The sequence below is a fragment of the Bombus huntii genome, chromosome 14 (genome assembly GCF_024542735.1).
Source record: "Bombus huntii isolate Logan2020A chromosome 14, iyBomHunt1.1, whole genome shotgun sequence".
NCBI lineage: Eukaryota > Metazoa > Arthropoda > Insecta > Hymenoptera > Apidae > Bombus > Bombus huntii.
In genome coordinates, this window is record NC_066251.1 from 11,815,147 (window position 1) to 11,829,126 (window position 13,980).

Sequence of the window (13,980 nt, forward strand, 5' to 3'; positions counted from 1 at the left end):
AACAATCGTCTTTTTCTGTCTGATTAACATCTCTATTGTCCACTCTTTGTAAACACATTATATCACGATATTACATATTTTTGGGGGCTCGTCCGGGATTGGACAAGACAGAAAACGAAACGGTTTAACAGAGCTATTCGAGCTAGTTGTGAATTTACCGGTACTCGGTGCGGTAAAAGACGATATCGTTGACGGTTTAAGTTTGTGTAGTGTGAAAAATGGCAAACGTCGGGGACGAGCGATTGTCGGGTGAAGAGGGTTCGACGCTGGAGGAGCTGAGGAGTAAGCTCGCGCGAATGAACCTCCCTATATCGGGTGCGAGGTCAGTGCTGATTGCAAGGCTGAATCGGGCGTGTAGGGCTGGACAATCGTGTCCTAAGGGATCGACGGGCGGTGAAGAGCTAACCGGTCAACGAGATTTAGGAAACGTACAGAGAGCTGAGCGTGATTGTAACGAAGATGAAGATGTTGAGAAAATGAATACGAAGGAGTTGAAGGAGCGCCTCGCTAGTTTGGGTTTAAAAACGACGGGAAGAAAAGTAGAATTACGCGCACGGCTACAAGCGGCCATGGATGGTAACGACATATCGTCGGAAGAAGAAAGCGACGACGAAAGTGAGGATGAAGATGACAAGAAAAACGCAAGAGGATACAAGAGAGATACGCGAAGGGTGTATCAGGACCGTGACGAATGTTGTCGAAGGGCACGCGTTGGTTCGACACTGAGTTTTAGAGACGTCGAAGATGCATTAGAGTCGTTTAGTGGCAACAGAGGTGAAAATGTCGAACGATGGTTCGAGTCGTTCGAGGAAGTCGCTGATACGTGCATGTGGTCGGATGGGCAGAAGGCAGTCTACGCCAGGAAGCTGCTGAAGGGATCAGCGAAAATATTCGCGAGCTTCGAGTGTCATGCCAGGACTTGGCATGAGTTGAAGAGGGGGCTAGTGAAAGAATTTTCGAGGAAAGTCAACAGTAGGCAAGTTCATCAGAAACTTGAAGAAACGAAAAAGGAGAGTGATGAAGCATGTTTGGCTTACATGTACCGCATGCTCGAAATAGCCAGCCATGTGGACATGGAGGAGGAAGCAAAGGTGGAATACATAGTGGATGGAATAATAGACGACGAGAACAATAAGGCTGTATTGTACGGCGCTACGTCAATCAAAGAGTTGAGGAAGAGGTTAGTGATGTACGAAGAGCAGAAGAGTCGCAGAGCAAAGTCGATTGTGAAGCCGGCTAAAACCCAGAAGAACGGGAAGCCCAGTCAATTTGTAGACGCAATGAAGAAAAGAAGATGCTCCATTTGCGGTAGTGAGGATCATCTAAGTGTTAAGGGTCCGGAGAGGGGAGAAGGTGTTAGGTGTTCCGAGTGCAGCGGATTTGGACATATTGCAGCGAGGTGTACGGCACGACCGAAAGAGACTTGCGTAGTGTCAAGATCCGAAAAAGGGAAGTATGTGAAAGAAGTGGCGATAGATGATTGTAGGTTTGTGGCACTAGTGGATACAGGTAGTGACTTTACGTTCATACGAGCGGATGAGTATGCGAGGTTAGGATCACCACCTCTGGGAAACTGCAAACTTAGGTTTGATGGTTTTGGTTCCGCTGGCAATAGTACCTGGGGCGAGTTTACAAGGGTAATGACGGTCGACGGGTACGACTTTACTGTCACCCTGCATGTTGTCTCCAATAAGGTAATGACAAGACACAGTCTACTCTTAGGTACCGATTTTTTAGACCAGGTAGAGTTGCGAGTCAAACGGGGCGAGGTGACATTTTTACGACTCGACGATCAGACCGACGGTCACGAGGACGCGCCGGATGTACTGAGGGTAAACGCGATAGAACAATCCGACGAGATCGACTTGTCGCATGTACGAGAACCTCATTACCGTGAAGCCATTCGGGATATTATTAAAGGGTATAGGCCGGAGAAGAAGAGAGACGTCGGGATAACCGCGAAAATAGTTCTGAAAAGCGACAAACCGGTAGCGCGAAGACCGCGAAGACTGGCGCCGTCGGAAAGAAGGGAAGTAGATGATCTGATGGAAGCGTGGACAAACGAGGGTGTCATCAAATCGTCAGACTCGGAGTATGCGAGTCCGATAGGTGTAGTTAGAAAGAAAGATTTGTGTGCGCGTGTGGCTAGATGGGCCTTGTTACTAGGCGAGTTTAAGTATCAGGTGTGTCATCGGCCGGGGAAAAGTATGCAGCATGTAGATGCTCCGAGTAGGAACCCCCTGCCGAGCACTATGTATGTAACGGAGAGTGAAGACGGGCTGATTGCACGGTTGAGAAGGGCACAGAACAAGGACATTGAAGTCCGTAGGATTTTGGACGCCGCAACGTGCAGTCAGGCCGATGGGCAGGCAGTAAGAAACAATATTTTGTATAAGGAGTGTAAGGACGATGTGCTAATAGTAGTATCGAAGGCGATGCGGGCTCAAGTAGTCAGGCAAGCGCACGAGCGTGGGCATTTCGAGGTTACCAAAACAGAAGCTATGGTCAAGAAGGACTTCTGGTTCAGGGGGTTACGCGAAAAGGTTGAACACGTGGTATCCAACTGCCTTGACTGTAGCCTAACCGAACGAAACATAGGTAAGCTAGAAGGGAACCTGTGAAATTACAAGAAAAGAAGAAAGCGTGCGAAGCAGTACCGAAGGAAGGACCCGCACACACCTCGATTTTATGAAACCTTGGGTCCTAAACGCCGAAAGTGACGCATCTGATGACAGCGAGATAGAAGGCAACATCTGAGGGCAGATGTTATTGCAGGATGGCCGAATGTAGTATCGTGGACGAAAGGCCTAAGAAATATCGGGCGAACTATGAACAATGTCGCGAGAGCCGAGGCGCCGTCGGGCCCATCAATGTGTCATCGGTCTTTTCAAGTGCATAGTTTCGTGGAAAAGACCTACGTGACCCTGGCCACGAGCATCTGCAGAACACGTGTGTGGTGGGCCTAGGAAAAAGACAACAGAATGCGGCAATGACCAGAGAGTGAGTCGAAAAGCAGAGTGCGAGTCGAGAAGCAGAGTGCGAGCTGAGCGGAGACAGAGGTTGCGAGTGGCGTTGCCGAGAGAGTGTGGATTGCGCTGTTTTCTGTACGTTTGGCGTGAATAGTTCAGGTTGAACAACAATCGTCTTTTTCTGTCTGATTAACATCTCTATTGTCCACTCTTTGTAAACACATTATATCACGATATTACATACGTATTCATATGCATATTTCTCTTGGCAGTGTAGTTCATACGAAATGAAATGTCAATTATTTATTTATCCTTTACCGGAATGTAGGCTAGTTTCAAGTATGTATCTTAGATTATCGGTTTGATAGAATTCGCACACATATATATATTTCTGACAATGTAACCTTCATTTCTTTAATAATACAATATTGTACGTTGTATGTATTCGTTAAACTATTAGTTTTTAACTTCATGTATACTTATATTTCATAAATTGATAATATTGTATTTATTGCATAGTATTGGAAGCACTGTCTCTAATATTTACTAGGTTATTACATATTCGGCATATATGTTTATACTTATATGTAATTCTCCAAATTGATTGATTGAAATATATTTATATATATATATATATATATATATATATATATATATATATATATATATATATATATATATATCTATATATATTCCTGGCGTTTCAATTATTTTCCCCTTTTGTAGTTATTCTTATTTCCTGGTTTCTTTAGAATTGTGTGTATATGTATTTTGTTTATTGGTTGGATCCGTTAATCGCCCTCGTTTTGTTAATCCTTCCTTTCGTTTCGTAGTGCCGTGTGTTCGTTTGTGCATTCAAATCCTTATTCGCGTGTTTTGTATAGAATGGTTTTCTTGTTCTTGTTACGGCGCGTGCGGAGCGCGGGACGTGACACAAAATAGCTCGCAAATCGCGATGATTTCGTCGATTTTGACGAAAAATAGCCGTCATTTCCTTCCCGTTGGAGATATTTCGACGTTTAAGCGCTCATTTCACTCCGTTTTTGCTTGTTTCGGCGCTTAAACGATAGTGCATTATATTTGCAGTGTAAAATATCGAAATATCTCCAACGGGAAGGAAATGACGGCTATTTTTCGTCAAAATCGACGAAATCATCGCGATTTGCGAGCTATTTTGCTTGTTTCGACGCTTAAACGGTAGTGCATTACATTTGCAGTGTGAAACGGAGGGAAATGAGCGCTTAAACGTCGAAATATCTTCAACGGGAAGGAAATGACAGCTACTTTTCTTCAAAATCGACGAAATCGTCGCGATTTGCGAGCTATTTTGCTTGTTTCGACGCTTAAACGGTAGTGCATTACATTTGCAGTGTAAAACGGAGTGAAATGAGCGCTTAAACGTCGAAATATCTCCAACGGGAAGGAAATGACGGCTATTTTTCGTCAAAATCGACGAAATCGTCGCGATTTGCGAGCTATTTTGCTTGTTTCGACGCTTAAACGGTAGTGCATTACATTTGCAGTGTAAAACGGAGTGAAATGAGCGCTTAAACGTCGAAATATCTCCAACGGGAAGGAAATGACGGCTATTTTTCGTCAAAATCGACGAAATCCTCGCGACTTGCGAGCTATTTTGCTTGTTTCGACGCTTGAACGGCAGTGCATTGCATTTGCAGTGTAAAACGGAGTGAAATGAGCGCTTAAGCGTCGAAATATCTCCAACGGGAAGGAAATGACGGCTATTTTTCGTCAAAATCGACGAAATCATCGCGATTTGCGAGCTATTTTGCTTGTTTCGACGCTTAAACGGTAGTGCATTACATTTGCAGTGTAAAACGGAGTGAAATGAGCGCTTAAGCGTCGAAATATCTCCAACGGGAAGGAAATGACGGCTACTTTTCTTCAAAATCGACGAAATCGTCGCGATTTGCGAGCTATTTTGCTTGTTTCGACGCTTAAACGGTAGTGCATTACATTTGCAGTGTAAAACGGAGAGAAATGAGCGTTTAAACGTCGAAATATCTCCGACGGGAAGGAAATGACGGCTATTTTTCGTCAAAATCGACGAAATCATCGCGATTTGCGAGCTATTTTGTTTGTTTCGACGCTTAAACGGTAGTGCATTACATTTGCAGTGTAAAACGGATTGAAATAAGCGTTTAAACGTCGAAATATCTCCAACGGGAAGGAAGTGACGGCTATTTTTCGTCAAAATCGACGAAATCATCGCGATTTGCGAGCTATTTTGCCTTTTTCGACGCTTAAACGGCAGTGCATTGCATTTGCAGTGTAAAACGGAGTGAAATGAGCGTTTAAACGTCGAAATATCTCCGACGGGATGGAAATGACTGCTATTTTTCGTCAAAATCGACGAAATCATCGCGATTTGCGAGCTATTTTGCTTGTTTCGACGCTTAAACGGTAGTGCATTACATTTGCAGTGTAAAACGGATTGAAATGAGCGTTTAAACGTCGAAATATCTCCAACGGGAAGGAAGTGACGGCTATTTTTCGTCAAAATCGACGAAATCATCGCGATTTGCGAGCTATTTTGCCTTTTTCGACGCTTAAACGGTAGTGCATTACATTTGCAGTGTAAAACGGAGTGAAATGAGCGCTTAAACGTCGAAATATCTCCAACGGGAAGGAAATGACGGCTATTTTTCGTCAAAATCGACGAAATCGTCGCGATTTGCGAGCTATTTTGCTTGTTTCGACGCTTAAACGGTAGTGCATTACATTTGCAGTGTAAAACGGAGTGAAATGAGCGCTTAAACGTCGAAATATCTCCAACGGGAAGGAAATGACGGCTATTTTTCGTCAAAATCGACGAAATCCTCGCGACTTGCGAGCTATTTTGCTTGTTTCGACGCTTGAACGGCAGTGCATTGCATTTGCAGTGTAAAACGGAGTGAAATGAGCGCTTAAGCGTCGAAATATCTCCAACGGGAAGGAAATGACGGCTATTTTTCGTCAAAATCGACGAAATCATCGCGATTTGCGAGCTATTTTGCTTGTTTCGACGCTTAAACGGTAGTGCATTACATTTGCAGTGTAAAACGGAGTGAAATGAGCGCTTAAGCGTCGAAATATCTCCAACGGGAAGGAAATGACGGCTACTTTTCTTCAAAATCGACGAAATCGTCGCGATTTGCGAGCTATTTTGCTTGTTTCGACGCTTAAACGGTAGTGCATTACATTTGCAGTGTAAAACGGAGAGAAATGAGCGTTTAAACGTCGAAATATCTCCGACGGGAAGGAAATGACGGCTATTTTTCGTCAAAATCGACGAAATCATCGCGATTTGCGAGCTATTTTGTTTGTTTCGACGCTTAAACGGTAGTGCATTACATTTGCAGTGTAAAACGGATTGAAATAAGCGTTTAAACGTCGAAATATCTCCAACGGGAAGGAAGTGACGGCTATTTTTCGTCAAAATCGACGAAATCATCGCGATTTGCGAGCTATTTTGCCTTTTTCGACGCTTAAACGGCAGTGCATTGCATTTGCAGTGTAAAACGGAGTGAAATGAGCGTTTAAAACGTCGAAATATCTCCGACGGGATGGAAATGACTGCTATTTTTCGTCAAAATCGACGAAATCGTCGCGATTTGCGAGCTATTTTGCTTGTTTCGACGCTTAAACGGTAGTGCATTACATTTGCAGTGTAAAACGGAGAGAAATGAGCGTTTAAACGTCGAAATATCTCCGACGGGAAGGAAATGACGGCTATTTTTCGCTAAAATTTTCGAAATCGTCGCGATTTGCGAGCTATTTTGCTTGTTTCGACGCTTAAACGGTAGTGCATTACATTTGCAGTGTAAAACGGAGTGAAATGAGCGCTTAAACGTCGAAATATCTCCAACGGGAAGGAAATGACGGCTATTTTTCGTCAAAATCGACGAAATCGTCGCGATTTGCGAGCTATTTTGCTTGTTTCGACGCTTAAACGGTAGTGCATTACATTTGCAGTGTAAAACGGAGTGAAATGAGCGCTTAAACGTCGAAATATCTCCAACGGGAAGGAAATGACGGCTATTTTTCGTCAAAATCGACGAAATCCTCGCGACTTGCGAGCTATTTTGCTTGTTTCGACGCTTGAACGGCAGTGCATTGCATTTGCAGTGTAAAACGGAGTGAAATGAGCGCTTAAGCGTCGAAATATCTCCAACGGGAAGGAAATGACGGCTATTTTTCGTCAAAATCGACGAAATCATCGCGATTTGCGAGCTATTTTGCTTGTTTCGACGCTTAAACGGTAGTGCATTACATTTGCAGTGTAAAACGGAGTGAAATGAGCGCTTAAGCGTCGAAATATCTCCAACGGGAAGGAAATGACGGCTACTTTTCTTCAAAATCGACGAAATCGTCGCGATTTGCGAGCTATTTTGCTTGTTTCGACGCTTAAACGGTAGTGCATTACATTTGCAGTGTAAAACGGAGAGAAATGAGCGTTTAAAACGTCGAAATATCTCCGACGGGAAGGAAATGACGGCTATTTTTCGTCAAAATCGACGAAATCATCGCGATTTGCGAGCTATTTTGTTTGTTTCGACGCTTAAACGGTAGTGCATTACATTTGCAGTGTAAAACGGATTGAAATAAGCGTTTAAACGTCGAAATATCTCCAACGGGAAGGAAGTGACGGCTATTTTTCGTCAAAATCGACGAAATCATCGCGATTTGCGAGCTATTTTGCCTTTTTCGACGCTTAAACGGCAGTGCATTGCATTTGCAGTGTAAAACGGAGTGAAATGAGCGTTTAAACGTCGAAATATCTCCGACGGGATGGAAATGACTGCTATTTTTCGTCAAAATCGACGAAATCATCGCGATTTGCGAGCTATTTTGCTTGTTTCGACGCTTAAACGGTAGTGCATTACATTTGCAGTGTAAAACGGATTGAAATGAGCGTTTAAACGTCGAAATATCTCCAACGGGAAGGAAGTGACGGCTATTTTTCGTCAAAGTCGACGAAGTCATCGCGATTTGCGAGCTATTTTGCCTTTTTCGACGCTTAAACGGTAGTGCATTACATTTGCAGTGTAAAACGGAGTGAAATGAGCGCTTAAACGTCGAAATATCTCCAACGGGAAGGAAATGACGGCTATTTTTCGTCAAAATCGACGAAATCGTCGCGATTTGCGAGCTATTTTGCTTGTTTCGACGCTTAAACGGTAGTGCATTACATTTGCAGTGTAAAACGGAGTGAAATGAGCGCTTAAACGTCGAAATATCTCCAACGGGAAGGAAATGACGGCTATTTTTCGTCAAAATCGACGAAATCCTCGCGACTTGCGAGCTATTTTGCTTGTTTCGACGCTTAAACGGTAGTGCATTACATTTGCAGTGTAAAACGGAGTGAAATGAGCGCTTAAACGTCGAAATATCTCCAACGGGAAGGAAATGACGGCTATTTTTCGTCAAAATCGACGAAATCCTCGCGACTTGCGAGCTATTTTGCTTGTTTCGACGCTTGAACGGCAGTGCATTGCATTTGCAGTGTAAAACGGAGTGAAATGAGCGCTTAAGCGTCGAAATATCTCCAACGGGAAGGAAATGACGGCTATTTTTCGTCAAAATCGACGAAATCATCGCGATTTGCGAGCTATTTTGCTTGTTTCGACGCTTAAACGGTAGTGCATTACATTTGCAGTGTAAAACGGAGTGAAATGAGCGCTTAAGCGTCGAAATATCTCCAACGGGAAGGAAATGACGGCTACTTTTCTTCAAAATCGACGAAATCGTCGCGATTTGCGAGCTATTTTGCTTGTTTCGACGCTTAAACGGTAGTGCATTACATTTGCAGTGTAAAACGGAGAGAAATGAGCGTTTAAACGTCGAAATATCTCCGACGGGAAGGAAATGACGGCTATTTTTCGTCAAAATCGACGAAATCATCGCGATTTGCGAGCTATTTTGTTTGTTTCGACGCTTAAACGGTAGTGCATTACATTGCAAGTGTAAAACGGATTGAAATAAGCGTTTAAACGTCGAAATATCTCCAACGGGAAGGAAGTGACGGCTATTTTTCGTCAAAATCGACGAAATCATCGCGATTTGCGAGCTATTTTGCCTTTTTCGACGCTTAAACGGCAGTGCATTGCATTTGCAGTGTAAAACGGAGTGAAATGAGCGTTTAAACGTCGAAATATCTCCGACGGGATGGAAATGACTGCTATTTTTCGTCAAAATCGACGAAATCGTCGCGATTTGCGAGCTATTTTGCTTGTTTCGACGCTTAAACGGTAGTGCATTACATTTGCAGTGTAAAACGGAGAGAAATGAGCGTTTAAACGTCGAAATATCTCCGACGGGAAGGAAATGACGGCTATTTTTCGCTAAAATTTTCGAAATCGTCGCGATTTGCGAGCTATTTTGCTTGTTTCGACGCTTAAACGGTAGTGCATTACATTTGCAGTGTAAAACGGAGTGAAATGAGCGCTTAAACGTCGAAATATCTCCAACGGGAAGGAAATGACGGCTATTTTTCGTCAAAATCGACGAAATCGTCGCGATTTGCGAGCTATTTTGCTTGTTTCGACGCTTAAACGGTAGTGCATTACATTTGCAGTGTAAAACGGAGTGAAATGAGCGCTTAAACGTCGAAATATCTCCAACGGGAAGGAAATGACGGCTATTTTTCGTCAAAATCGACGAAATCCTCGCGACTTGCGAGCTATTTTGCTTGTTTCGACGCTTGAACGGCAGTGCATTGCATTTGCAGTGTAAAACGGAGTGAAATGAGCGCTTAAGCGTCGAAATATCTCCAACGGGAAGGAAATGACGGCTATTTTTCGTCAAAATCGACGAAATCATCGCGATTTGCGAGCTATTTTGCTTGTTTCGACGCTTAAACGGTAGTGCATTACATTTGCAGTGTAAAACGGAGTGAAATGAGCGCTTAAGCGTCGAAATATCTCCAACGGGAAGGAAATGACGGCTACTTTTCTTCAAAATCGACGAAATCGTCGCGACTTGCGAGCTATTTTGCTTGTTTCGACGCTTGAACGGCAGTGCATTGCATTTGCAGTGTAAAACGGAGTGAAATGAGCGCTTAAGCGTCGAAATATCTCCAACGGGAAGGAAATGACGGCTATTTTTCGTCAAAATCGACGAAATCATCGCGATTTGCGAGCTATTTTGCTTGTTTCGACGCTTAAATGGTAGTGCATTACATTTGCAGTGTAAAACGGAGTGAAATGAGCGCTTAAGCGTCGAAATATCTCCAACGGGAAGGAAATGACGGCTACTTTTCTTCAAAATCGACGAAATCGTCGCGATTTGCGAGCTATTTTGCTTGTTTCGACGCTTAAACGGTAGTGCATTACATTTGCAGTGTAAAACGGAGAGAAATGAGCGTTTAAACGTCGAAATATCTCCGACGGGAAGGAAATGACGGCTATTTTTCGTCAAAATCGACGAAATCATCGCGATTTGCGAGCTATTTTGTTTGTTTCGACGCTTAAACGGTAGTGCATTACATTTGCAGTGTAAAACGGATTGAAATAAGCGTTTAAACGTCGAAATATCTCCAACGGGAAGGAAGTGACGGCTATTTTTCGTCAAAATCGACGAAATCATCGCGATTTGCGAGCTATTTTGCCTTTTTCGACGCTTAAACGGCAGTGCATTGCATTTGCAGTGTAAAACGGAGTGAAATGAGCGTTTAAACGTCGAAATATCTCCGACGGGATGGAAATGACTGCTATTTTTCGTCAAAATCGACGAAATCATCGCGATTTGCGAGCTATTTTGCTTGTTTCGACGCTTAAACGGTAGTGCATTACATTTGCAGTGTAAAACGGATTGAAATGAGCGTTTAAACGTCGAAATATCTCCAACGGGAAGGAAGTGACGGCTATTTTTCGTCAAAGTCGACGAAGTCATCGCGATTTGCGAGCTATTTTGCCTTTTTCGACGCTTAAACGGTAGTGCATTACATTTGCAGTGTAAAACGGAGTGAAATGAGCGCTTAAACGTCGAAATATCTCCAACGGGAAGGAAATGACGGCTATTTTTCGTCAAAATCGACGAAATCGTCGCGATTTGCGAGCTATTTTGCTTGTTTCGACGCTTAAACGGTAGTGCATTACATTTGCAGTGTAAAACGGAGTGAAATGAGCGCTTAAACGTCGAAATATCTCCAACGGGAAGGAAATGACGGCTATTTTTCGTCAAAATCGACGAAATCCTCGCGACTTGCGAGCTATTTTGCTTGTTTCGACGCTTAAACGGTAGTGCATTACATTTGCAGTGTAAAACGGAGTGAAATGAGCGCTTAAACGTCGAAATATCTCCAACGGGAAGGAAATGACGGCTATTTTTCGTCAAAATCGACGAAATCCTCGCGACTTGCGAGCTATTTTGCTTGTTTCGACGCTTGAACGGCAGTGCATTGCATTTGCAGTGTAAAACGGAGTGAAATGAGCGCTTAAGCGTCGAAATATCTCCAACGGGAAGGAAATGACGGCTATTTTTCGTCAAAATCGACGAAATCATCGCGATTTGCGAGCTATTTTGCTTGTTTCGACGCTTAAACGGTAGTGCATTACATTTGCAGTGTAAAACGGAGTGAAATGAGCGCTTAAGCGTCGAAATATCTCCAACGGGAAGGAAATGACGGCTACTTTTCTTCAAAATCGACGAAATCGTCGCGATTTGCGAGCTATTTTGCTTGTTTCGACGCTTAAACGGTAGTGCATTACATTTGCAGTGTAAAACGGAGAGAAATGAGCGTTTAAACGTCGAAATATCTCCGACGGGAAGGAAATGACGGCTATTTTTCGTCAAAATCGACGAAATCATCGCGATTTGCGAGCTATTTTGTTTGTTTCGACGCTTAAACGGTAGTGCATTACATTGCAAGTGTAAAACGGATTGAAATAAGCGTTTAAACGTCGAAATATCTCCAACGGGAAGGAAGTGACGGCTATTTTTCGTCAAAATCGACGAAATCATCGCGATTTGCGAGCTATTTTGCCTTTTTCGACGCTTAAACGGCAGTGCATTGCATTTGCAGTGTAAAACGGAGTGAAATGAGCGTTTAAACGTCGAAATATCTCCGACGGGATGGAAATGACTGCTATTTTTCGTCAAAATCGACGAAATCGTCGCGATTTGCGAGCTATTTTGCTTGTTTCGACGCTTAAACGGTAGTGCATTACATTTGCAGTGTAAAACGGAGAGAAATGAGCGTTTAAACGTCGAAATATCTCCGACGGGAAGGAAATGACGGCTATTTTTCGCTAAAATTTTCGAAATCGTCGCGATTTGCGAGCTATTTTGCTTGTTTCGACGCTTAAACGGTAGTGCATTACATTTGCAGTGTAAAACGGAGTGAAATGAGCGCTTAAACGTCGAAATATCTCCAACGGGAAGGAAATGACGGCTATTTTTCGTCAAAATCGACGAAATCGTCGCGATTTGCGAGCTATTTTGCTTGTTTCGACGCTTAAACGGTAGTGCATTACATTTGCAGTGTAAAACGGAGTGAAATGAGCGCTTAAACGTCGAAATATCTCCAACGGGAAGGAAATGACGGCTATTTTTCGTCAAAATCGACGAAATCCTCGCGACTTGCGAGCTATTTTGCTTGTTTCGACGCTTGAACGGCAGTGCATTGCATTTGCAGTGTAAAACGGAGTGAAATGAGCGCTTAAGCGTCGAAATATCTCCAACGGGAAGGAAATGACGGCTATTTTTCGTCAAAATCGACGAAATCATCGCGATTTGCGAGCTATTTTGCTTGTTTCGACGCTTAAACGGTAGTGCATTACATTTGCAGTGTAAAACGGAGTGAAATGAGCGCTTAAGCGTCGAAATATCTCCAACGGGAAGGAAATGACGGCTACTTTTCTTCAAAATCGACGAAATCGTCGCGATTTGCGAGCTATTTTGCTTGTTTCGACGCTTAAACGGTAGTGCATTACATTTGCAGTGTAAAACGGAGAGAAATGAGCGTTTAAACGTCGAAATATCTCCGACGGGAAGGAAATGACGGCTATTTTTCGTCAAAATCGACGAAATCATCGCGATTTGCGAGCTATTTTGTTTGTTTCGACGCTTAAACGGTAGTGCATTACATTTGCAGTGTAAAACGGATTGAAATAAGCGTTTAAACGTCGAAATATCTCCAACGGGAAGGAAGTGACGGCTATTTTTCGTCAAAATCGACGAAATCATCGCGATTTGCGAGCTATTTTGCCTTTTTCGACGCTTAAACGGCAGTGCATTGCATTTGCAGTGTAAAACGGAGTGAAATGAGCGTTTAAACGTCGAAATATCTCCGACGGGATGGAAATGACTGCTATTTTTCGTCAAAATCGACGAAATCATCGCGATTTGCGAGCTATTTTGCTTGTTTCGACGCTTAAACGGTAGTGCATTACATTTGCAGTGTAAAACGGATTGAAATGAGCGTTTAAACGTCGAAATATCTCCAACGGGAAGGAAGTGACGGCTATTTTTCGTCAAAATCGACGAAATCATCGCGATTTGCGAGCTATTTTGCCTTTTTCGACGCTTAAACGGTAGTGCATTACATTTGCAGTGTAAAACGGAGTGAAATGAGCGCTTAAACGTCGAAATATCTCCAACGGGAAGGAAATGACGGCTATTTTTCGTCAAAATCGACGAAATCGTCGCGATTTGCGAGCTATTTTGCTTGTTTCGACGCTTAAACGGTAGTGCATTACATTTGCAGTGTAAAACGGAGTGAAATGAGCGCTTAAACGTCGAAATATCTCCAACGGGAAGGAAATGACGGCTATTTTTCGTCAAAATCGACGAAATCCTCGCGACTTGCGAGCTATTTTGCTTGTTTCGACGCTTGAACGGCAGTGCATTGCATTTGCAGTGTAAAACGGAGTGAAATGAGCGCTTAAGCGTCGAAATATCTCCAACGGGAAGGAAATGACGGCTATTTTTCGTCAAAATCGACGAAATCATCGCGATTTGCGAGCTATTTTGCTTGTTTCGACGCTTAAACGGTAGTGCATTACATTTGCAG